Genomic DNA, 27,772 nt, shown 5'->3' with positions numbered 1-27,772 from the left:
AGATAAGTGTGCAGGATTAACTACGATGAAAGTAAGACATGCAATAGGAGTTGCGCCGGAGTCATGATAATGATCACGTTGGGAGTTCGAGAGCTCGACGGAAGTTCGGATAGTCGTCGGAGGTTCTGCGGGAACAAATTCGAGAAGTCCATAAGCTTGCCAAAGAAGCTTGTCGGAACTCGCCAAGTGTATCGTCGTAAGTCCAGGAGTTTGCCGGAAGTCCGTAGGAGAATCACCGAGGGTTCATCGGATGATCGACGGAAGTTCGCCGGAAACTCGCCGGAAGAAGCGATTGACGCACTAGAGCAAGCTGCAGAAATTGTCTTAGGATTTATCGTAGTTAGCACAATGATTAAGTTGGAAATGGGAGGTGATCCCATTAGCTTAATCGTGGGGCAATTGGGCCCCTAAAAAACCCAAATTGGGCCGAATGGATCTACCCATTCGGACCCTGATTGTTGTGGGAGGTGCAACCGCCCAAGCCAGGAGGTAACACCGCTTGGGCTAAGTCTCCCAGGGAGACTGGGCGGTGCAACCGCCCCAGCCAGGAGGTGCAACCGCCTGGGCTTAGTCTCCAAGCGAGACTGGGCGGTGCAACCTCTCCTGATAGGAGGTAACACCGCTTGAGCTCGGTCTTCGAGCTCTGGCAAGCGGTGCAACCGCCCCAGTTACGAGGTGCAACCGCCTGAGCTCGGTCTTCGAGCTCTGGCAGAGAGGTGCAACAGCCCCTGACAGAGGTGGCATCGCCCAGAGGCTCAGTCTTCGAGCTCTGCCAGGCGGTGCAACCGCCCCAGTCAAGAGGTGCAACCGCCTGATCCCGAAATTTCGGGAATTGACAGTTTTGAGCTCCAAATTTGAACTGGGTTGGGGCCTATAAATACCCCACCCATTCAACGCTGAAAGGTAGCTACTTACACTCGAAATCTTGATATCTTTCTGTGATTCTTAGAGCTCAAAATTGTTGTAAAGGCCAAAAGTTCTCCTCCCTCTGTTCTTCAAAGTTTTGAGTTGTAAAGAGATGAGAGAAAATTTCTGTAAGGGTTGTCTCCTAAGCCTGTCAAAAGGAGTAAAACTGTAAAAGGGTGGTTGGCCTTCGCCTATTGAAGGAAGGCCTCTAGTTGACGTCGGTGACCTCGTTGGTGGAGGAAGCCAAAAGTGGAGTAGGTCAAGATTGACCGAACCACTCTAAATCTCGGTTTGCATTTACTTTGAGCATTTTATCTTTACTGCAAACCTCCTAAATAGCTACTGCCTTCTACGCTTTTACGAACAAGTTTCTAAGTTCAGAGCTTTCCGAATCTGCGTCTAAACGTAAATCGGCTTTTTCGTACGATCATTACATTTCAGTTTACGTTTACGTTTTGATTTCAATCATAACTGCAAACTGCCTTCTGTGCATTTATAAAACATATCTAGAAGTTCAGTATCTTCAAAATTGACATTTAGACGTAAACCGGTTTTATCGTACGAACGTCGCATTTCAGTTTGCGCTTGCATTCTAATTTTCATCATAAACTGCAAACTGCCTTTGTAGATTTACTTTAACATCATCTTGCTTAATCTTAAGTTAAAGTAATCTTAGAATCAGCTTTTACATCGAAATCATTTTTTATCAAACTAACGCAGCTTTCGGTTTTAATCGCTGAAAAATTTCCGCTGCACTAATTCACCCCCCCCCCCTCTTAGTGCTCTTGATCCTAACAGTTTTCACATCCATCTGCTAGATCTCATAATCATAGTGTGCTGTAATAGCCAACAGAATTCTGATGTAATTCAGCATTGCTACGGGTGAGAAGGTTTCGTCGTAGTCAACACCTTGCCTTTGATGATACCCCTTAGCCACTAGCCTTGCTTTATAGGTCTCTACCTTTCCATCTACTCCGATCATTTTCTTAAAGATCCACTTGCAACCGATGGGTACAATACCTTCGGGCATATCAACTAGGTTCCAAACCTTGTTGGAGTACATAGAATCCATCTTAGAATTCATGGCTTCTTGCCACTTCCCGGAGTCTATACTCATAATAGCCTCCTCGTAGGTCTGAGGATCAATATCCTCAACATCCTCTCCTCTTATATGTCCCACATATCTCTCAGGAGGATGGGATACTCTATCAGACCTGCGTAAAGTTGAAACTTGAGTATTTGGTACCTGAACAGACTCGGGCTGTAGAGTGGTGCTTGAGCTTGGTTCTCCAACCTCGCTCAACTCTATCATTCTCCCACTATCTTCGCCAAGAATATGTTCCTTCTCAAGGAACACTGCTCTCTTAGCTACAAAGATCTTTTGGTCCTCGAGATGATAGAAATAATACCCACAAGTTTCCTTGGGGTATCCCATAAATTTGCATCGCTCTGTCCTCGATTCTAACTTATCGGGTTTGTGTCTTTTAACGTGGGTAGGGCAGCCCTAAATCTTAACAACCTTAAGATCAGGCTTCTTCCCTTTCCATATCTCATATGGTGTAAATACTACCGACTTAGTTGGAACTCTGTTCAGAAGGTAAGCTGCGATCTCTAGGGCATATCCCTAAAGTAAGATGGGTAGGTCAGTGAAACTCATCATGGACCGTACCATATCTACTAGCATATGATTTCTCCTTTCAGAGACACCATTGAACTGAGGTGTATAAGGAGGTGTCCATTGGGATAATATCCCATAGTCCTTGAGGAACTGAGTAAACTCTGTACTTAAGTACTCACCTCCTCGATCTGATCGAAGAGATTTGATACTCTTTCCGGTCTGGTTCTCCACCTCATTCTTATACTCTCTGAATTTTTGAAAGGCCTCGGACTTGTACTTCATTAAGTACACATATTCATACCTTGAAAAATCATCAGTAAAGGTAATGAAGTAGGAGTAACCACCAATGGCATGAGTTGACATGGGTCCACATACATCACTATGTATGAGTTCCAACAACTCAGTGGCTCTCTCTCCAGTTCCACTAAATGGAGAGTTGGTCAGTTTTCCATGAAGGCAAGGCTCGCAAGTTGCATATGACACATAATCGAATGGATCTAGATATCTATCATTTAGCAACTTTTGAATCCTTCTTTCATGGATGTGACATAGCCTACAATGCCATAGGTATACACTGTTCATCTCATCTCGTTTCCTCTTGGACACATTTACATTCATGAATATACCTGAAGCTTCATCAAGCTTTTGTTTCGCCCTTTCTGCAAGGTACTCTTTGTAGTTCCTCTTCCAGTGCCCATTTTTGCCATTGTGAAAACATTGGCCTTTGTCCTGTTAGGATCGGAGCGGCACTAAGAGGGGGGGGGGGGGGGGGTGAAATAGTGCAGCGGATTAAAATAATGGTTTTCGACAAATCTTTCGTACGATAAGAATGGAACTTGAAAAGCTTAACTTGAAAGCGTATTTTTAAAGTTGCACAGCAAAGGTAATAAGGAACTAAAGCATGTAAGAAGGTTTGCAGTAATGTAAATAGCAATAATGAAATGCAAACCAGAGATCACGCCGATTTTAGAGTGGTTCGGTCAAATGACCTACATCCACTTGCGAGGCCCCTCTTCGATGAGGCTCCCACCTTCCACTAGCAAATCTCTTGAAATGGAAGGGCAAATACCCCTCTTAAAACCTTTTACAAGCAGTTCAACCTTTTACAAGCAGTTCAACCTCTTACAAATTTTCAGCAAGAAAGAAGGAGGAGAACTCGCTAGCAAATTGAAAACAAGAAAGGCAAAGACTCTTCTAAGACTTTTCTCTCAATCACTTGCTGCTCAAAGAGTTGTATTCTCAGTTGAGACTTGAGGGGTATTTATAGGCCTCAAGAGGATTCAAATTTGGGCTCCAAAAAATTTGAATTCTCTTATGTTCCCGATGCTAGCGGTGCCACCGCCCAGCGCTCGGGTGTTGGACGGTGCAACCGCCCAGCCCAGGAGGTGTCACCGCCCAGCTCTCGGGTGCTGGGCGGTGCCACCGCCCAGCCAGACGGTGCCATCGCCTGGCTCTCCGATTCACTGGTTTGGCTTAATTTTAGCCAAACCAAATCTGACTTTGGGCCTAGTTGGCCCCTAACCAGGATATAGGATTATCTCTTAATCCTAATCCTAATTACAAGTGAACTACATAACAAAAAAACCATCCTAAGCAAGTTTTCAACCGCGAACGTCGAGTCTTGTTCCGGCGAGCTTTCCGACAAACTTCTTCCGACAGACTCCCTACAAGCTCTCGATCTTGTGATGACTTTAACGAGTAGCCGAGCCTTCTCGGTGATCTCCGTGAACCTCCGACGATCTCTTTGGCGAACCTCCAAAAATTCCGATAGGTTCCCGATTTCTTCTCGGTTGGTTCCGGCAACATCTCCGACGATTCTTCGGACTCTTAAATGTGCATCGATCTTGACTCCGGTATTCTTGCTTTGTATTTTCTGGTTATCGTAGTTACTCCTGCACACTTAACTCAATAATATGGATTAGATCAATTAACCCATCAATTGATTTTATCATCAAAATCCGAGATTCAACAATCTCCCCCTTTTTGATGATGACAATCAATTGATGACGGAGTTAAACATAACTCCCCCTATCTATATGCCATATTATGAGAAGATAAAAAACACTTAAATTCCATCCCATTGGATTCAAGCATAACCCGATAAGTTCTAATCGTAGAGCTTATCGTAATCCTCATTAAACAATAGTAAGTACGAAACTTCGATGAAAATCATAAGTTAAATGATAAGGGACGAATTTACTTCGATAGAAGATAAAGATTTTCAATATAAATTTCATGATATAGATGTAAGGCATGCTTTCAATATGATCAATCAATCTTGTGATATTTTCAAAGATTTTGTAAGGCATATAAGACATTTACATCACACAAGCTTTTATAATTCATATAAGTCATGCTATCGATATGGTATAAGTCATCACTTAGTCATCACTTCTCCCCCTTTGTCATCAACAAAAAGAGACAAGCCAGTTAATTGATGATCATAGAATTCGCTAAAAATGATCATTGAATCATTAAAAAAGTTTAGCATTTAATAGTAAACAAAATTCATCATTCAAATTTGCCAGAAATAGTTTATCCAAAAGAAATCATCATTTATGCAGATCAAAACAGTAGTTATCTAAAAGGAAGTATCAGTTATCGTTCAAACGATGACAAACTTTGAATTTGTTGTTAAAAGTAAACAGAACAGAATAAAAAGATACATCAATTTAATCCTTAGGAGGTAATCCACAATGCTGATACATGATATCTATTTTTTCATTCATTTGTCGTAGTGTCTTCAAATTTTCAACTTGTTGATTTTGAATTTGTTCTTGCTGTGATTTGAGTTGATCTTGCTGGAATTTGATCTGAGACAGTTCCGCCATAATGAGATCTTTAGAGGAGGAAACAGGAGCTGAAGGTGCTGCGCCAAAGGGATTAGGAGGAGGAGATTCATTTCCCCTAAGAATTGGTGTTTCGGGGTGTTCTATTGGTGGAGGAATTGGATCAGTCCTTCTAGGCTGCCTAACCCATATGTCATTGCTAAATGTGCACCTAAGTCTTTTCAGTAGGTTTTTATTTATTATGTTATATCGATCACTTTGAATAGTTTCTTCATCCGGTGGGATGCAAATGTCATAGGCATGAGGAAATCTAGTGATTAATCCCCCATATGACAACATAGTATCTTTAGCCATAATATCCTTCATGTGTTGTCGAATTGAGTACCCAAAATAATTATGCTGACCGGTCATAATCCAATACATGGTACTTATCTCTATTTGACTTATTTCGTCAAGATGAAATTGTTTAGGGAATATGATGCTTGTGATAATGTGATGAAGAATTTTAGAGTTGAATGGCAGTAAGTGTTCACAGCTCTTGGGTAGGAGGCCAAGGTTTGGATTTGCAAAAATTGTTTCTGCAGCTTCGGTATAGGTTGCTCCTATTGTGTTGGCGTCCCATTTACCTTTAAAATAGCATCCCCTATCTTTTTCAGTTATGCCAATTAGCTCACAAATAGTGCTGTCAAATATTCTAATGGGTGTTTCTAGAAGGTAAGTGCTTAGGCTATCGTTGTCCACATATAGGTTGGCATAAAACAATATAACTAACCGCGGATAGATTGGTTCATCTATTTGTAGTAGAGGTAGAGCTTCTAGGTGTGCAAACCACCTAATGGGTTCTAAGTCCCCTAGTTCATCCAAATCAACGTATTTTTCCTTATGGATACATCGTGTTTCAAATTTTGAAAAGCTAAGGGCTACCTCTTTTGATCTAAAAAGATCATGGTCATATGAATCTCCTTCAATCCTTTTTCCTTTTGATCTCTTAGGAGCCATTATCTAGACAAGATGATGATGAAATTGTGAAAAATAAGCAAGGGAAAGAGAAAAGAAAAGAGGGATTTCAAGTGTTACCTTATGGAGATTAGGTTGAGAGATGGAGAGCTTGGACCACCAAGAATCCTTCTCCAATGCTTCTAAGAGTTAGAATGAGGGTTAGGGGGAATGGGAGAGGGCTTTTGTTAGGATCGGAGCGGCACTAAGAGGGGGGGGGGTGAATTAGTGCAGCGGATTAAAACTTCGGTTTTAAAAAAATCTTCGTACGATAAAAATCGGAATCGGAAGTAATTAACTTGAAAGCATATTCGCAAAGTTGAGCAGCAAAGATAATGATGAAACAAAGCAAGTAAGAAGGTTTGCAGTAATGTAAATGACAATAAGAAATGCAAACCAGAGATTACGCCATTTTTAAAGTGGTTCGGTCAAGTGACCTACATCCACTTGCGAGGCCCCTCTTCGATGAGGCTCCCACCTTCCACTAGCAAATCTCTTGAAAGGGAAGGGTGAATACCCCTCTTACAACTTTTACAAGCGGTTCACTCTCTTACAGATTTTCAGCAAGAAAGAAGGAGGTGAACACTAGCAAATTGAAAACAAGACTATCTAAGACTTTTCTAGGGCCTTTCTCTCAAACACTTGCTGCTCAAAAAGTTGTAATCTCAGCTGAGATTTGAGGGGTGTTTATAGGCCTCAAGAGGATTCAAATTTGGGCTCCAAATTTGAATTCTCGTGGAGTTCCCGATGCTGGCGGTGCCACCGCCTGTCAGTGGCGGTGCCACCGCCTGTCCGTGTCAGGCGCTAACATTGCTGGGCAGTGCCACCGCCCAGCCCAAGCGGTGCTACCGCCCAGCTCTTGAGCACTAGGCGGTGCCACCGCCCAGCCCAGGAGGTGCCACCGCCCGGCTCTCGGGTGCTGGGCGGTGCAACCGCCCAGTCTGGCAGTGCCACCGCTAGACTCTTTGGTTGACTTGGTTTGGCTTTAAACTTAGCCCAAACCAAGTCTAATTTTGGGCCCAGTTGGCCCTTAACTAGGATATAGGATTATCTCTTAATCCTAATCCTAATTATAAGTTAACTACATAACAAAACACATCCTAAGTAATTTTTAACTGCGAGCGTCAAGTCTTGATCCGGCGAGCTTTCCGACGAACTTTTTCCGACGGACTCCCAGCAAGCTCCCGAACTTTGTGATGACTTTAATGAGCAGCCGAGCCTTCTCGTTGATCTCCGTGAACCTCTGACGATCTCTTCGGCGAACTTTCAAAAATTTCGACAGGTTCCCGATTTTTTCTTGGTTGGTTCCGGTAGCATCTCCGACGATTCTTCGGACTCTTAAACGTCCATCGAACTTGACTCTGGTATCATTGCTTTGTGTTTTCTGGTTATCGTAGTTAATCCTACACACTTAACTCAATAATATGGATTAGATCAAATAACACATCAATTGATTTTATCATCAAAATCCGAGATTCAACAATCTCCCCCTTTTTGATGATGACAATCAATTGATGACGGAGTTAAACATAACTTCCCCTATCTATATGTCATATTATGAGAAGATAAAATACTTAAATTCCATCCCATTGAATTCAAGCATAAACCGATAAGTTCTAATCGTATAACTTATCGTTGTTCTCATTAATTATAATGTAAATGCGAAACTTCAATCTTTTTCATGTCGAAAGATAAGAGACAAATTTTACTATTACAAATGATTTTCAACATGGATTTCATGATTATACATTTTAGACACGCATTCAATATGATCAATCGATTGTGCGATATACTCAAAGATTAAGCAAGTCACATAAGACATTCATGTCACATTAGCTTATGTAAGTCGTCACTTTTCTCCCCCTTTGTCATCAACAAAAAGGAAAGAATAATCCTTTGAAAAATTCATCAATACAAGTTTACCAAAAATACTTATCCAGAATTCAGCTTAAAAGGAAAAAGATCAGCATTCTATCAGAAGCATATATCTAGAATTTTAAATATGCATTTAAGAAGAAGGTTCAGATTTTGTTCAAAAGATGACCCGCTCGGAACATGAGATTAAGAGTAAAACATAACATAATACAAAGATACATCAATCCGTAGGAGGAAACCCAAAGTGCTGATATATAACATTTATTTTTTGATTTAGTTGTCGTAGCTCCTTTAAAATTTCAAGTTGCTGGAGTTGAATTTGTTCTTGCTGCGATTTGAGTTGGTCTTGTTGGAATTTGATCTGAGATAGTTCTGCCATAATGTTTCCTTCAGAGGATGAAATAGGAGCTGGAGGCGCTGCATCAAAGGGACTAGGAGGAGGAGATTCATTTCCCATTAATATTGGTGTTTCTGGTTGTTCTATTGGTGGAGGAATAGGATCTGTCCTTCTAGGTTGCCTTATCCATATTCCATTGTGAAATATGCACCTAAGTCTCTTCAGTAGATTTTTATTGATGACATTATATCTATTACTCTGAAGTGTTTCTTCATCGGGTGGGATGCAAATGTTATAGGCATGAAGAAATCTAGTGATTAACCCCCCATATGGCAACATAAGATCTTTAGCTGTAATGTCCTGCATGTGTTGCCGTATAGAGTATCCAAAATAATTTTGTTGACCAGTCATGATCCAATACATGGTGCTTATCTCTATTGTACTCAATTCATCAAGATGATATTGCTTAGGGAATAGTATGCTTGTCATGATATGATGAAGAATCTTAGAGTTAAAAGGTAGTAAGTGTTCATAACTCTTGGGTATTATTCCGAAGTTTGAGTTTGCAAAAATGGTTTCGATAGCTTCGGCGTAGGTTGCTCCTATTATATTAACATCCCATTTTCCTCTAAAATAGCAGCCCCTATCTTTTTCAGTGATGCCGATAAGTTCACAAATAGAATTATCAGAAATCCTAATTTGTGTTCCTAAGACGTAAGAACTTAGGCTATCGTTATCTACCCATAGGTTTGCATAAAAGAGCTTAACTAATCTAGGATAAACTGGTTCATCTATTTGTAAGAGAGGTAGAGCCTCCAGATGAGCAAACCACCTAATAGGTTCCAAATCTCCTAGTTCATCAAGATCAACGTATTTTCCCTTATGAACATATCTTTTTTCAAAATTTGGAAACCTAAGGGCGTCTTCTTTGGATCTAAAAAGATTATGGTCATATGAATCTCCTTCAATCCTCTTCCCTTTTGATCTCTTAGGAGGCATTTTCTAGACAAAATGATAAGAGAAATATGAATTGTAATGAATAGATGAAACAAGAAGAGAGTGTAGGGAAGATTTTACCTTATAGAGTGTTTTTGAGATGATGGAGAGTTTGGACCAATAAAATTCCTTCTCCAAGGTCTGTAGAAGTTAGAATGAGAGATTGAGAGAATTTGGGAGGGTTGGAGCAGAGGTTCCACAGGTTGGGGGCGGTGTCACCGCCGGCCCTATCCCTCTCGGGTTTAAAAGGGCTCTCGGGCGGTGCCACCGCCTGAACAAGCGGTGCCACCACCTAGCGCCCGAGCGCTCAAGCGGTGCTACCACCGATTCTGACGGTGCCACCGCTGGCTGGCCGCGGAAGAAGAAAAATTTCTTCCTTCTTGATTTCCAGAGTTCTTTGACGTAAGCAAAGGTTGAGATATTGAGTCGTAATTTAATATATCATTTGAAATCGAAAGAAAAGGATGATATCAAATCCACAAACGAACGGAACAATGATAAGCCATTCTACATTCAAACGTTTTATTCTAAGGGACAATTTAACATGCCTAGTTCCCTTCTAATAAATTCAAATTGGTCTTCATTTAGGGCTTTTGTAAATATATCTGCTAATTGATGCTTTGTGTCAATGAATTCTAGAACAACATCATTGTTAAGGACATGATCGCGTATGAAATGATGCCTAACGTCGATGTGCTTAGTTCTAGAATGCTGAATTGGATTTTTAGTAAGACATATAGAACTAGTATTATCACATTTTATGGGAATGTTTTTAAAGTGAATTCCATAGTCTTCTAATGTGTTTTTCATCCATACAACTTGTGCACAGCATGCACTGGCAGCAATGTATTCGGCTTCTGCCGTAGATAGTGCTACTGAATTTTATTTCTTGAAAGTCCAAGAAACAAGTGCATGTCCTAAAAATTGGCATGTTCCGGATGTACTTTCTCTATTTATCCTACATCCGCCAAAATCGGCATCCGCATAAGCTATTAAATCAAAATTTTCAGATTTTGGATACCATAAACCTAAATTCGGAGTACCTTTAAGATACCTAAATATTCTTTTAACACTTTTAAGATGAGATAATTTAGGATTTGATTGAAACCTAACACAAAGTCCTACACTAAACATGATATCCGGTCTAGTTGCGGTAAGGTAGAGTAGACTACCTATCATTCCCTTATATGTTTTTTGATCGAAATTTTCACTATTTTCATCCATATCTAACTTAGTCGCTGTACTCATAGGGGTGTTTATTGCTTTTGAATTATCCATGTTAAATCGTTTTAATAATTCTAACGTATATTTAGATTGGTTAAGAAATATACCATCCTTGAGTTGTTTGATTTGTAATCCTAAAAAGAAGGTTAATTCCCCCATTAAACTCATTTTGAATTCATGACTCATAGATTTGGCAAATGATTCACATAGTGATTCATCTGAAGAGCCAAAAATAATATCGTCAACATAAATTTGCACAATAAGAAAATTATTTTCAAAATATTTAATAAACAATGTAGTATTGACCTTGCCTTTGGTAAAATTATTTAAAATAAGAAAGGAACTAAGCCTTTCATACCAAGCTCTAGGAGCTTGTTTCAAGCCATAGAGAGCCTTAGTCAATTTGAATACATGATTAGGAAAAAGAGTATTTTCAAATCCGGGAGGTTGTTCGACATATACTTCTTCGGAAATAAAACCATTCAAGAAGGCACTTTTGACATCCATTTGAAATAGTTTAAAATTATAACTACTAGCATAGGCAAGGAGTATCCTTATGGCTTCTAATCGAGCCACGGGAGCGAAGGTTTCTTCGTAATCGATACCTTCTTCTTGGTTGAAACCTTTGGCCACTAATCTAGCCTTGTTTCTAACCACGATACCATTTTCGTCTTGCTTGTTTCTAAAGACCCACTTAGTACCAATGACTAAATAGTCACTAGGTCTAGGAACAAGCTCCCACACCTTATTTCTCTCAAATTGATTCAATTCCTCTTGCATTGCAATAACCCAAAAATCATCTTTTATGGCCTCTTTAATGCACTTAGGTTCGATTTGAGAGAGGAAGGCGGCATTAGCACAAAAATTCTTGAAAGAGGAACGAGTTTGAACCCCTTTAGATGTATCCCATATAATTAGCTCCTTTGGATGAGCATCTACATACTTCCATTCCTTAGATAAGGAAATTTCGAAAGAAGGTGCATCCAAGTTGCTATTTTGAGGAGAGGGTTCATTTAAATTCAAATTATCAAAACCAAGATCATCATCAAAATCATTTTTCTTAAAATTTGAGACTTCATTAAAAACTACATGAATAGACTCTTCAATTACTAATGTTCTTTTATTAAAAACCCGAAAAGCTTTCGAAACGGAAGAATAACCAAGAAAGATGCCTTCATCGGATTTAGCGTCAAATTTTCCTAAGGCATCCCTTTCATTTAAAATAAAGCATTTACAACCGAAAACTTTAAAATAGGAAATATTTGGTTTTTTATTGTTCCATAATTCATAGGGAGTTTTTGATAAAGATGGTCTTATTTGGACTCTATTCATGATGTAGCAAGCCGTATTTACGGCTTCGGCCCAAAAATACTTAGGTAAACTATGTTCATTTAACATAGTTCTTGTCATTTCTTGTAGGTTTCTATTTTTTCTTTCAACTACCCCATTTTGTTGGGGATTTCTCGGAGTGGAGAAGTTATGATTGTATCCATTAACTTCACAAAAATTTTGAAAGTTATGGTTTTGAAATTCGCCACCATGATCACTTCGTATTGATGAAATCATGAAACCTTTTTCGTTTTGAGTGAGTTTGCAAAATTTAGAGAAACACTTGAAACAATCACTTTTGTGAGTTAAGAAATAGGTCCAAGTGTATCTAGAGTAGTCATCCACAATCACAAAAGCATATTTGCTTCCACCTAGACTTGTTGTATCAATTGGTCTAAATAAGTCTAAATGGATCAATTGTAACGGTCTAGTGGTGCTAATTTGATTTTTTGGTTTGAAGCTTGTCTTTATTTGTTTCCCTAGTTGACATGCGTCACATACCTTATCCTTAATAAACTTCATATTCGGAATCCCTCGTACCAATTCTAGAGATGAGATTTTAGATATTGTTTTCATGCTTGCATGGCCTAATCTCCTATGCCAAAGCCAAGCATCATCATTTACGACGGAGAAACACATTTCATTTCTTAGTTCATCAAGATTGATGGTATAGACATTATTTTGTTTTAAAGCAATCATAGTCATGTTATGATTTGGTTTTTCAATAATGCACATATTTGATTCAAATCTAATGATATAACCTTTATCGCATAATTGACTAATGCTCAATAGATTATGTTTCAATCCATCAACTAGTAACACATTATCAATGGAAAAACTTGATTTGTTACCTATGGTTCCCTTGCCAATGATTTTGCCTTTGTTGTTGTCTCCGAAGGTGACATAGCCTTCGTCCATGCTAGTGAGCTTGGAGAATCGGGATGGATCTCCGGTCATATGCCTTGAGCATCCACTATCAAGATACCATCTCTTGCTCCTAGCATGTGATGGTGTATGTTTCTACAAGAAGGAATTATTTTTAGGTACCCATTTACTTTTGGGTGCCTCAAAAACCAATCTAACTTGTTTATCATGTTGCATAGACTTGGTCATGGTTCCTTTAGGAACCCAAATCAATTTGTTCGGACTAATTTTCTTGAATGGACATTGGTAAGTTATATGTCCATATTTGCAACAAAAGTTACAATTGCTTTGGTGTTGAACATGTAAGATAGGACCTTTAATGAAAGTGGTTGGATTTTGGTGAGTGCTTCTCACAAATCCGATTCCACTCCTTTTAGGAACATGACCCTTATTTGTAAGGATCATGTTTAAGGACTTGCTACCGATCTCGAATTTCTTCAAGGTGTCCTTAAGTACTAAGTTCTCATTTTGGAGAGTTTCTAAATTATGGCATTTAGCACATGGAGCTAGACTATCATGATATTCAGTTTTTAATTTATCAAAAGCACAAGTAAGACTATCATGCTCCTTTCTTAGCAATTTGTATTTTCTACTAATTGTCTTACATTCATCAAATAACTCATGGAAGGCATTTAATAAATCATGATAAGGTAAATCTGCATTAATTAAATTAGTTACCTCTTCTTCGAAGGCCATTAGGGCGTAGTGAGCAACTTGCTCGGTGTTGGACTCCTCTTCTTCGGACGTGCTTGAGTCATCCCATGTTGCCTTGAGCGCCTTCTTCTTTGGTGTTTTCTTTTTGGCTTGAGGGCAATCGTTCTTGTAGTGTCCCGGTTTTTTGCATTCATAGCAAATTACTTGGTCCTTCTTTTGTTCAAATTTATTTTTGTATTATTTTTAAATTTGTTCTTCCTTAAATATTTTTTGAATTTTTGAGTCAAAAGTGCAATGTCATTGTCACTGTCCTCATCACTTGATGTTCCTTTCAAGTGGTCTTCTTGTGATTTGAGTGCCATATCTTTCCTGTTCTTTGGAAGGGGGTTCTCGAGCTCGTCATGAGCTTGATATGTCATTTCGTAGGTCATTAGAGACCCAATGAGTTCTTCAAGAGGGAATGTTTTAAGGTCTTTGGCCTCTTGAATGGCCGTAACTTTTGGATCCCAACTTTTAGGGAGGGATCTTAAGATTTTAGTTACTAGTTCAAAGTTAGTAAAATCTTTACTAAGAGCTTTGAGTCCATTGATTACATCCGTAAACCGGGTGTACATGTCTCCGATGGACTCACTTGGTTTCATTTGGAAAAGTTCGTAAGAGTGCACAAGAATGTTGATTTTGGACTCTTTCACTCGGCTAGTGCCTTCATGAGTGACCTCAAGAGTTCTCCAAATATCAAAAGCCGAATCACAAATTGAAACACGATTAAATTCATTTTTGTCTAGTGCACAAAACAAGGCATTCATAGCCTTTGCATTTAAAGCAAAAACCTTCTTCTCCGATTCATTCCATTCGCTCATCGGAAGAGAAGATTTTTGAAATCCGTTTTCAACAATAGTCCAAAGCTCGAAATCCATAGAGATGAGGAAGATCCTCATCCGAGTCTTCCAATACGTGTAATCTGACCCATTAAACATAGGTGGACGTGTGATAGAATGACCCTCTTGCATGCCGGAGTAAGCCATCTCTCTTGGATATTAAGCCAAATATGAGAGATAACCTTGCTCTGATACCACTTGTTAGGATCGGAGCGGCACTAAGATGGGGGGGGGGGTGAATTAGTGCAGCGGATTAAAACTTCGGTTTTAGAAAAATCTTCGTACGATAAAAATCAGAATCGGAAGTAATTAACTTGAAAGCGTATTCGCAAAGTTGAGCAGCAAAGATAATGATGAAACAAAGCAAGTAAGAAGGTTTGCAGTAATGTAAATGACAATAAGAAAAGCAAACCAGAGATTACGCCATTTTTAAAGTGGTTCGGTCAAGTGACCTACATCCACTTGCGAGGCCCCTCTTCGATGAGGCTCCCACCTTCCACTAGCAAATCTCTTGAAAGGGAAGGGTGAATACCCCTCTTACAACTTTTATAAGCGATTCACTCTCTTACAGATTTTCAGCAAGAAAGAAGGAGGTGAACACTAGCAAATTGAAAACAAGACTATCTAAGACTTTTCTAGGGCCTTTCTCTCAAACACTTGCTGCTCAAAAAGTTGTAATCTCAGCTGAGATTTGAGGGGTATTTATAGGCCTCAAGAGGATTCAAATTTGGGCTCCAAATTTGAATTCTCGTGGAGTTCCCGATGCTGGCGGTGCCACCGCCTGTCCGTGTCAGGCGCTAACAGTGCTGGGCGGTGCCACCGCCCAGCCCAAGCGGTGCTACCGCCCAGCACTCGGGCACTAGGCGGTGCCACCGCCCGGCTCTCGGGTGCTGGGCGGTGCAACCACCCAGTCTGGCAGTGCCACCGCCAGACTCTTTGGTTGACTTGGTTTGGCTTTAAACTTAGCCCAAACCAAGTCTAATTTTGGGCCCAATTGGCCCTTAACTAGGATATAGGATTATCTCTTAATTCTAATCCTAATTACAAGTTAATTACATAACAAAACACATCCTAAGCAATTTTTAACTGCGAGCGTCAAGTCTTGATCCGGCGAGCTTTCCGATGAACTTCTTCCGACGGACTCCCAACAAGCTCTCGAACTTTGTGATGACTTTAATGAGCAGCCGAGCCTTCTCGGTGATCTCCGTGAACCTCCGACGATCTCTTCGGTGAACTTTCGAAAATTTCGACAGGTTCCCGATTTTTTCTTGGTTGGTTCCGGCAGCATCTCCGACGATTTTTCGGACTCTTAAACGTCCATCGAACTTGACTCCGGTATCCTTGCTTTGTGTTTTCTGGTTATCGTAGTTAATCCTGCACACTTAACTCAATAATATGGATTAGATCAAATAACCCATCAATTGATTTTATCATCAAAATCCGAGATTCAACAGCTTTGAGAGCTTTGTCTTCGGGTTGGGGGCGGTGTCACCGCCGGCCCTAACCCCTCGGGTTAATAACGGTCGCTCGGTCAGTGCCACCGCCAAACCGAGCGGTGTCACCGCCTGGCGCCCGAGCGCTTAGGCGGTGCTACCGCTGGATCTGGCGGTGCCACCACTAGCATCCCGCAGAGGAAAGAAAAAAAAAATTTCTTCCTCCCTTTTGTTTAGCTTTTTCCCTCAAGATAATAAGTTATACTTTAATAGATCATTTTGAATTGAAGAAGAAGGAAGAAATCAAATTCACAAAAGAAAGGAAAAGGACGAGTCATTTTTCGTAAAGCTCATTTTAGGGACAATTTAACATGCCTAATTCCCTTCGGATGAATTCAAATTGGTCTTCATTTAAAGCTTTTGTAAAAATATCTGCTAATTGATGCTTTGTGTCAATAAATTCTAATACAACATCATTGTTAAGGACGTGATCGCGTATGAAATGATGCCTAACGTCGATGTGCTTAGTTCTAGAGTGCTGAATTGGACTTTTAGTAAGACATATGGCACTAGTATTATCACATTTTATGGGAATATTTTTAAAGTGAATTTCATAGTCTTCTAATGTATTTTTCATCCAAACAACTTGTGCATAGCATGCACTTGCAGTAATGTATTCGGCTTCCGTCGTAGATAGTGTAACTGAATTTTGTTTCTTGGAAGTCAAGAAACAAGTGCATGTCCTAAAAATTGGCATGTTCCAGATGTACTTTTTCTATCTATCCTGCATCCGCCAAAATCGGCATTTGCATAAGCTATTAAATCAAATTTTTCAGATTTTGGATACCACAGTCCTAGATTTGGAGTTCCTTTAAGATACCTAAATATTCTTTTAACACTTTTAAGATGAGATAATTTAGGATTTGATTGAAACCTAGCGCAAAGTCCTATACTAAACATAATATCCGGTCTAGTCGCGGTGAGGTAGAGTAGACTACCTATCATTCCCCTATATATTTTTTGATCGAAATTTTCACTATTTTCATCTATATCTAACTTAGTCGCAGTACTCATAGGGGTGTTTATTGCTTTTGAATTATCCATGTTAAATCGTTTTAACAATTCTAATGCATATTTAGATTGGTTAAGAAATATACCATCACTAAGTTGTTTGATTTGTAATCCCAAAAAGAAAGTTAATTCACCCATTAAACTCATTTCAAATTCATGACTCATACATTTGGCAAATGATTCACATAGTGATTCATCCGAAGAGCCAAAAATAATATCGTCAACATAAATTTACACAATAAGAAAATTATTTTTAAAATGTTTAATAAACAATGTAGTATCAACCTTGCCTTTAGTAAAATTATTTAAAATAAGAAAGGAACTAAGCCTTTCATACCAAGCTCTAGGAGCTTGTTTCAAGCCATAGAGAGCTTTAGTCAATTTGAATACATGATTAGGAAGAAGAGAATTTTCAAATCCGGGAGGTTGTTCGACATATACTTCTTCGGAAATAAAACCATTAAAGAAAGCATTTTTGAAATCCATTTGAAATAGTTTAAAATTATTACTACTAGCATAGGCAAGGAGCATCCTTATGGCTTCTAATCGAGCCACGGGAGCGAAGGTTTCTTCGTAATCGATACCTTCTTCTTGGTTGAAACCTTTGGCCACTAATCTAGCCTTGTTTCTAACCACGATACCATTTTCATCTTGCTTGTTTCTAAAGACCCATTTAGTACCAATGACTAAATGGTCACTAGGTCTAGGAACAAGCTTCCATACCTTATTCCTCTCAAATTGATTCAATTCCTCTTGCATTGTAATAACCCAAAAATCATCTTTTATGGTCTCGTCAATGCATTTAGGTTCAATTTGAGAAAGGAAGGCGGCATTAGCACAAAAATTCTTGAAAGAGGAACGAGTTTGAACCCCTTTTGATGTATCTCCTATAATTAGCTCCTTTGGATAAGCATCTATATACTTTCATTCCTTGGGTAAGGAAATTTCGAAAGAAGGTGCATCCAAGTTGCTATTTTGAGGAGGAGGTTCATTTAAATTCAAATTATCAAAACCAAGATCATCATCAAAATCATTTTTCTTTAAATTAGAAATTTCATTAAAAACTACATGAATAGACTCTTCTATTACTAACGTTCTTTTGTTAAAAACCCGAAAAGCCTTAGAAACGGAAGAGTAACCAAGAAAGATGCCTTCATCGGATTTAGTATCAAATTTTCCTAAGACATCCCTTTCATTCAAAATAAAGCATTTACAATCGAAAACTTTAAAATAGGAAATATTTGGTTTTTTGTTATTCCACAATTCATAGGGAGTTTTTGATAAGGATGGTCTTATTAGGACTCTATTCATGATGTAGCAAGCCGTATTTACGGCTTCGGCCCAAAAATACTTAGGTAAACTATGTTCATTTAACATAGTTCTTGCCATTTCTTGTAGGTTTCTATTTTTTCTTTCAACTACTCCATTTTGTTGGGGATTCCTCGGAGTGGAGAAGTTGTGATTGTATCCATTAACTTCACAAAAATTTTGAAAGTCACGGTTTTGAAATTCGCCACCGTGATCACTCCGAATTGATGAAATCATGAAACCTTTTTCGTTTTGAGTGAGTTTACAAAATTTAGAGAAGCACATGAAGCAATCACTTTTGTGGACTAAGAAATAGGTCCAAGTGTACCTAGTATAGTCATCCACAATTACAAACGCATATTTGCTTCCTCCTAGACTTGTTGTGTCAATTGGTCCGAATAAATCCAAATGGATCAATTGTAGTGGTCTAGTGGTGCTAATTTGATTTTTTGGTTTGAAAATAGTTTTTATTTGTTTACCTAGTTGACATGCATCACATACTTTGTCCTTAGTAAACTTCATATTTGGAATCCCTCGTACTAAATCTCTAGATGAGATCTTAAATATTAGTTTCATGCTTGCATGGCCTAATTTCCTATGCCAAAGCCAAGCATCATCATTTAGAGCGGAGAAGCACATTTCATTACTTAGTTCATTAAGGTTGATGGTGTAGACATTATTTTGTTTTAATGCAATCAAGGTCAAGTTATTGTTTGGTTTTTCGATAATACACATATTTGATTCGAATCTAACGATAAAACCTTTATCGCATAGTTGACTAATACTCAAGAGATTATGTTTCAATCCATCAACTAGTAAAACATCATCAATGGAAAAACTAAATTTGTTACCAATAGTTCCCTTGCCAATGATTTTGCCTTTGTTGTTGTCTCCGAAGGTGACGTACCCTTCTTCTTTGCTAGTGAGCATAGAGAAATGAGATGGATCTCCAGTCATATGTCTTGAGCATCCACTATCGAGATACCATCTCTTGCTCCTAGCTTGTGGGTTTGTCTACAAAAGAGGATGACTTTTAGGTACCCATTTGATTTTGGGTGCCTCAAAAATTGATCCACTAACTTTATTATTTATTATTGAATCCTTTATAGTTCCTTTAGGAACCCATATTAATTTTTGTGAACTAATTTTCCTAAATGGATATTTGTAGGCAATATGTCCGGATTTGCAACAGAAGTTGCATTTCATATAAGAGGAAACATGTAATGTAGGTCCTTTTATGAAAGTGGTAGGATTTTGATGTAATCCTTTTACAAATCCAATTCCATTTCTATTTGCGACGTGACCCTTGTGTGCAAGGATCATATCTAATCCTTTGCTACCAACCTTAAACTTGTTTAAGGTTTCTTTAAGAAGCAAATTTTTATTTTTTATTGCTTCTAAATGCTCACACTTAGAGCATGGAGGAGTTTGAAGACTATCAAACTTATCTTGTAGCAAAGCATGCTCTTTATTTAAGATACTTAACTTCTTGCTAACAGTTCTACATTCATCAAATAATTCATGAAAAGCGATAGAGAGTTCTTCAAAAGATAAATCTTCATTAAATAAATCACATACCTCTTCTCCTAAAGCCATTAGCGCGTAATGAGCAACTTGCTCGGTGTTGGACTCCTCTTCTTTGGACGCACTTGAATCATCCCACGTTACCTTGAGCACCTTCTTCTTTGATGTTCTCTTTTTGGCTTGAGGACAATCGTTCTTGTAGTGTCCCGATTTTTTGCATTCATAGCAAATCACTTGGTCCTTCTTTTGTTCAAATTTGTTTTTTGTATTATTTTTAAATTTGTTCTTTCTTAAATATTTTTTAAATTTTTGAGTCAAAAGTGCAATGTCATTGTCACTGTCCTCATCACTTGATGTTCCTTTCAAGTGGTCTTCTTGTGATTTGAGTGTCATATCCTTCCTGTTCTTTAGAAGGGGGTTCTCGAGCTCGTCATGAGCTTGACATGTCATTTCGTAGGTCATTAGAGACCCAATGAGTTCTTCAAGAGGGAATGCTTTAAGGTCTTTGGCCTCTTGAATGGTCGTAACTTTTGGATCCCGACTTTTAGGGAGGGATCTTAAGATTTTAGTTACTAGTTCAAAGTCAGTAAAATCTTTACCAAGAGCTTTGAGTCCATTGATGACATCCGTAAACCGGGTGTACATGTCTCCGATGGACTCACTTGGTTTCATTCGGAAAAGTTCATAAGAGTGCACAAGGATGTTGATTTTGGACTCTTTCACTCGGCTAGTGCCTTCATGAGTGACCTCAAGAGTTCTCCAAATATCAAAGGCCGAATCACAAATTGAAACACGATTAAATTCATTTTTGTCTAGTGCACAAAACAAGGCATTCATAGCCTTTGCATTTAAAGCAAAAACCTTCTTCTCCGATTTATTCCATTCGCTCATCGGAAGAGAAGATTTTTGAAATCCGTTTTCAACAATAGTCCAAAGCTCGAAATCCATAGAAATGAGGAAGATCCTCATCTGAGTCTTCCAATAAGTATAATCCGACCCATTAAACAAGGGTGGACGTGTGATAGAATGACCCTCATTCATGCCGGAGTAAGCCATCTCTCTTGGGTATTAAACCAAATATGAGAGTGAGCCTTGCTCTGATACCAATTGTTAGGATCGGAGCGGCACTAAGAGGGGGGGGTGAATTAGTGCAGCAGATTAAAACAATGGTTTTCGACAAATCTTTCGTACGATAAGAACAGAACTTGAAAAGCTTAACTTGAAAGCGTATTCTTAAAGTTGCGCAGCAAAGGTAATAAGGAACTAAAGCATGTAAGAAGGTTTGCAGTAATGTAAATAGCAATAATGAAATGCAAACCAGAGATCACGCCGATTTTAGAGTGGTTCGGTCAAATGACCTACATCCACTTGCGAGGCCCCTCTTCGATGAGGCTCCCACCTTCCACTAGCAAATCTCTTGAAATGGAAGGGCAAATACCCCTCTTACAATCTTTTACAAGCAGTTCAACCTCTTACAAATTTTCAGCAAGAAAGAAGGAGGAGAACTCTCTAGCAAATTGAAAACAAGAAAGGCAAAGACTCTTCTAAGACTTTTCTCTCAATCACTTGCTGCTCAAAGAGTTGTATTCTCAGCTGAGACTTGAGGGGTATTTATAGGCCTCAAGAGGATTCAAATTTGGGCTCCAAAAAATTTGAATTCTCTTATGTTCCCGATGCTGGCGGTGCCACCGCCCAGCGCTCGGGTGCTAGACGGTGCAACCGCCCAGCCCAGGAGGTGTCACCGCCCAGCTCTTGGGTGCTGGGCAGTGCCACCGCCCAGCTCAGGCGGTGTCACCGCCCAGCTCTCGGGTGCTGGGCGGTGCTACCGCCCAGCCAGGCGGTGCCACCGCCTGGCTCTCCGATTCACTGGTTTGGCTTAATTTTAGCCCAAACCAAATCTGACTTTGGGCCCAATTGGCCCCTAACCAGGATATAGGATTATCTCTTAATCCTAATCCTAATTACAAGTGAACTACATAACAAAAAAAACATCCTAAGCAAGTTTTCAACCGCGAACGTCGAGTCTTGTTCCGGCGAGCTTTCCGACGAACTTCTTCCGATGGACTCCCTGCAAGCTCCCGATCTTGTGATGACTTTAACGAGTAGCCGAGCCTTCTCGGTGATCTCCGTGAACCTCCGACGATCTCTTCGGTGAACCTCCGAAAATTCCGATAGGTTCCCGATTTCTTCTCGGTTGGTTCCGGCAGCATCTCCGACGATTCTTCGGACTCTTAAACGTCCATCGATCTTGACTCCGGTATTCTTGCTTTGTGTTTTCTGGTTATTGTAGTTACTCCTGCATACTTAACTTTATAATATGGATTAGATCAATTAACCCATCAATTGATTTTATCATCAAAATTCGAGATTCAACATGTCCTTTGTTGGGTCTTTCTTAGCAACCTTTGCTTTACGTCTGCCCTTGCCCTTTCCCTTCTTAAGGGACCTTTCTGCTTTCCTTTTTCTTTCTGGTCTCACCAGTGTAGAGAACTGGCTTCTCTTTCTTAATAGTACTCTCTACCTCCCTCAACATATTGAGGAGCTCTGGGAGAGTCACCTCAAGCTTGTTCATATTAAAATTCATTATGAACTGTGAAAAGGAATCTGGTAGGGACTGAAGCACAATGTCCACATACAAGTTATCCTCTAGGACCATTCCTAGACCTGTGAGTTTCTCTATTCACTCAATCATCTTTAGGACATGGTTCTGAACCGGTGTCCCCTTAGTCATCCTAGCGTGGAAGAGGCTCTTGGATATCTCATATCGCTGAGTCCTTCCCTGTTCCTTAAACAATTTGCAGACATGTAGGAGAATGGATCTGGCATCCATCTTTTCATGTTATCTTTGTAACTTGGGAGTCATAGAGCCCAACATATAGCATTGAGCAAGAGTGGAGTCATCAATGTAATTCACGTAGCAAGCGATCTCATCCTCGCTTGCCCCTTCTTCGGGCGTAGGCTGACACTGTATCAAGGACATACACGATTTTCTCCGCCGTGAGAACAATTCTCAAGTTACGGAGCCAATCCGTAAAACTTTGACCAGTGAGGCGATTGACATCAAGTATGCCACGTAAGGGATTTGAAAGCGACATTTTCTAAAAATAAAGATGCAGCAGAAATGAATAACATGCAGATTTTGCAAGAAATAAACTATCAAGATATAGACTTCTATCTTAATATGCTCCCACTATTTTATTAACGAGTCACGCGACACCCTCAGCACGTGAAACGGAAGTCTCCAGCAGACTTCTAGTAGGGATCAGGATCCAATCAGTGTCTTAGTGTAACCTCGAGGGACTCGACCAATCACACTAAGCCTAAAAGGTAGGCAACTCTTGCCGATCACAACTCCTTATGATTCCCGTCCTGTTCGGCCTCCGAATCACCATGGCCTCAAGGGACTCGACCAACCATGATGCTCGGTTAAGTCAACACCTTCATTACAAGATGAGTCTGATTTGATGATATACCCTCGAGAGACTCGACCAAGCATATCATGTCCTCAGGTCACCGGTGACATCTCTATGTCATACGCAAGATAGCGAATCGCGATATAGGTGAGTCTCGAGGGACTCGACCAATTCAACCTACACCGGGAATCGGTTCCTACTTATAACGATGGAAGGCCATGTGGGTCAATCTAATTGCCTCACGTTTACCGACTTAATATTATCGAGAGAGATGTTTCTATGATTTGGTCTCCTAATATGACATATCACACATATACATATTTAATATATATCTACATCGCATGCAAATATATATACATATCTAGTATGTGTATAAACAATCACACCAAATGATCATGGACCACAACCTAATGTGATTAGGCCCGAGCCAATAGGCCTAATCACTCACATCAAGATCTATGTGTGCAACGGTACATCTCCATGCCCTGTGATCGTCCATCTTGTCCTCGTTGGTTCCGTCGACATCTTGATGCATCTTCATGCATCGCGATCGTCCGTCTCGTGGGTCCCGCCATCGCATCCACGCTCCAACTGCGCCTCCTCATGTGATTACAACTTAATCATAGGTACATAGGCCCGACAATAAATGAGAAATATAATGGAGGCTTGCAGACCTCAATAATAATAATCATAAGTACACACATCACACGGTCCATGATCATCCGTCCACACATCATACATCACATGTATAAATAATCATCATAATGTAGGACTACTAGATAATGATAAAAATAATAATAGCAACTAAACATTTTAATTAATTAGTATTTTATGAAATCAGGGACATATAGGGAATTTCTGAATTCATAGGGGTATTTTCATAATTTGGACAAGAGACAGAAAATGGAATTTCTCAAATTTCGAAGGGCAAAACTATCTTTTGCCCAGAAAACACTAATGCCCTACTCCCCTTTGCTGCTGCTGCCGCCGCCACCCTACTGGCGGCGGCCTGTGTAGCGGGGCGAGGGCGCTGCCCTCGCCTATAGGCGGCACTCCCGCTTGTCACGGACAAACTTCGAAACAGGATGTTTGATATAATGCTTATGTATGTTCATGTCTTTTGGCATGTTCATGCCTTGTACAGCATGTAGAGGGGCGGCCGAAGGCTTGATAGTCCCATTTTAGTTGGGTTGGTGGCCTCTTTAAGCTTGTAAATAAAGGTTGTGTCATGTGGACACGTGCGAGAGATTTTCGATCTGTAATGAACCATTTTACCCTTTGTTGTGCCACTGTTCAGAGCTTCTAAAGTCTATTTGTAATTTGCATTGTCTATGAAGTGTTTTTTGGAGATGTTTGCTTGTGGATCCCGATTGAGGCGTTCTCTCTAGCCCGTTCTCTCTTTTGTTGGTCCTAAGGGACAATGGGAGACTTCGGGGAGGCTGACCTTTGCGGACGGACACGCAAGGGTGCCACACGACTTAGGCAAAACCAGCTAAGTCCATGACAGATGGTATAAGAGCGGGACAAGCACTCATAGAAACACTTAGCATACAAACGTGGGGGACCTAGCGGGACTGCGTTGAGGGCAATCAGCACATGCGCGACCGTTTGGGGAAAAAACGGGCATGGAGATGTAGGGAAAAGGAGTCGCTCGGAGGAGCGGGCATCTGACATTGGCATTCAGAGGAATGGCCAACCCTTCGCACAAGAGACACCACGAGAACAGGCAAGCTTGGAAGAATTTGGAGCGCACAAAAGTTGGGATGGCTGAGTTTGAGCTACGGCTCAACGTTGACAACCATACTTGATGGTGCTCAAGACAAGCGAGGCGCTTGGTAAAGGATGAGACCATCCAAGGTGGAATGAGTTGCTCAGCGATCGAAGGAGTTATGCAAAGCTCACAGAGGTGAGGGGAATTGCTAACTCAAAGAATTCGGTACTCATACATGGGCTTGTATGCGGACGATGGAATGTTCGTGGCCATCCCAAGGCGACCGAAACTCGGCGCCATGGAGCATTGAAACTTTCTCTTCGGCATGTGAAGGATACGTCCGTAAGAGGCTGAAGTGTGCAATGAGTTCAGCATGTTGCTAGGCCTTGAGTGGTGTAGCGGGGGCTGTATTGACGTGGAGTCGTAATCTAACAAGTGCATTTGCAGGAGGCAGATCAATGCACAGTTTGTTTAGCAGATCGGAGTAGTCCAAGGGGATGGTGGTCTCCGAAACGAAGAGAGATGTTGCTCCAATGGGATAGTTATCTAGGAGGGATAAGTCCCGGCTCTCCAAAGGGAGAATCATGTGAGACGGACCTCACATGTTGAGGAGGAGTACCTCAACAAACAACAACTCTACGAAGCTCGATGGACTGAGCAAGCGGCGAGGAGTCGTCGCATGATCTCACTTGAGAGAATGCATTGGTGGATGCATTGCGAGATCAAGTGGGGGAGCAACCCAAAGCAACTTAAATGAAGGCACACTTGGAGTCGATGTGGAGATCAGACTCAAGGGAGGGCTGACCCATGGAATGGTGGGCGCGAGGACCACCATCGACTCAATGCAAAAATGAGGAGCGGAGCAACTTGGGTGTAACTTGGCGAAGTACCCAAGCCGCATGAAGGGAGCCAGCATAGAAGTTGGAACATGGAGTAGAGGCACAATGCTTTCCTTAGACAGAGGTCAAGGACATGAACTCTTGCAGAGGCAAGAGTAGGATCATGTTGTTCCATGGGTCCTTCATTCTAACGGAGCAGACTCATCTTGCATGGTGCCAAAGACGAAGGGAGCATCTGGGCACATGCACCATATCTCGGAGGAGCATTTGATGGAGGAACTAAGGCGACTCAATTCGCGGAGGTGAAATTGGGTTCAGAAGGCCTTAGCACGGGGCAAGATGACTCAGAGGTGGGTACTCTTGAAGAATATGCCACAGTGTTGCCATTCAAGTTGCCATGAAGGAAGCAGTGCGCAGCGGAGATTGTGCTAGTAGGGGCAGAGGCCCAGCATCCAGGCAATGGTGCACAAATTACAGTGAAGTCGGTGGACTTCGGGAGCTACTAGGCGACAGACTGTCCTAGAGCGGTGCTTCATCTTGGTGTGACCCAAGAGTGGGTGGATGAAGGTCGATTGCCAAAGGAGCGAACAAAATCGAAGGTGGAAGAGACCCTGCGATGTATTGACAAAGGCCACACATGGAGGGTTCACAATTCGAGTTTATTCCACAAAGATCAGAATGCAATAGAGATGTCATCAGGAGGCGACATGGTGCAACGGATCGTGGTGGAACGGTTCGATGGCAATGCGATACACACGACCTAGTCCCGGGAGGGACTAGATCATATGGAGGTATGATCGGGAGCTACTGGAAGTGTTGAATCTCGGATTTTGATGATATAATCAATTGGTGGGTTAATTGATCTAATCCATATTATTGAGTTAAATGTGCAGGATTAACTACGATAACTAGAAAACATAAAGCAAGGATACCGGAGTCGAGCTCGATGGACGTTTAAGAGACCGAAGAATCATCGGAGATGCTGCCGGAACCATCCGAGAAGAAATCGGGAACGTGTCAGAAGTTCGCCGAAGAAATCGTCGGAGGCTCGCGGAGATCACCAAGAAGGCTCGGCTACTCGTTAAAGTCATCACAAAGATTGGGAGCTTGCAGGGAGTCCGTCGGAAGAAGTTCGTCGGAAAGCTCGCCGGAACAAGACTCGACGTTCACGGTTAAAAAACTTGCTTAGGATGTTTTTTTTGTGTTATGTAGTTCACCTGTAATTAGGATTAGGATTAAGAGATAATCCTATATCCTGGTTAGGGGCCAACTGGGCCCAAAGTCAGATTTGGTTTGGGCTAAAATTAAGCCAAACAAATGAATTGGAGAGCCAGGCGGTGGCACCGCCTGGCTGGGCGGTGAAACCGCCCAGCACCCGAGTGCTGGGCGGTGACACCTCCTTGGCTGGGCGGTTGCACCGTCCAGCACCCGAGCGCTGGGCGGTGGCACCGCCTGGCTGGGAGGTGGCACCTCCAGCACCGGGAACCCTAAGAGAATTCAAATTTTGAAGCCCAAAATTTGAATCCTCTTGAGGCCTATAAATACCCCTCAAATCTCAACTGAGGTAACAACTTTTGAGAAGCATTTTGATTGAGAGAAAAGTCTTAGAAAGTCTTAGCAAGTCTTGTTTTCAATTTGCTAGAGAGTTCTCCTCCTTCTTTCTTATTGAAAATTTGTAAGAGGTTGAGCTGCTTGTAAAAGGTTGTAAGAGGGGTGTTTACCCTTCCATTTCAAGAGACTTGCTAGTGGAAGGTGGGAGCCTCATCGAAGAGGGGCCTCGTAAGTGGAGTAGGTCATTTGACCGAACCACTCTAAAAATCGACGTAATCTCTAGTTTGCATTTTATTATTGTCATTTACATTACTGCAAATCTTCTTACTGCTTTAGTTCCTTATTACCCTTGCTGCGCAACTTTAAGAATACGCTTTCAAGTTAAACTTTTCAAGT

The sequence above is a fragment of the Musa acuminata genome, chromosome BXJ2-7, assembly GCF_036884655.1.
Source record: "Musa acuminata AAA Group cultivar baxijiao chromosome BXJ2-7, Cavendish_Baxijiao_AAA, whole genome shotgun sequence".
Taxonomy (NCBI): Eukaryota; Viridiplantae; Streptophyta; class Magnoliopsida; order Zingiberales; family Musaceae; genus Musa; species Musa acuminata.
The sequence above is the reverse complement of the archived record's forward strand: the minus strand, read 5'-3'. Positions refer to the sequence as shown.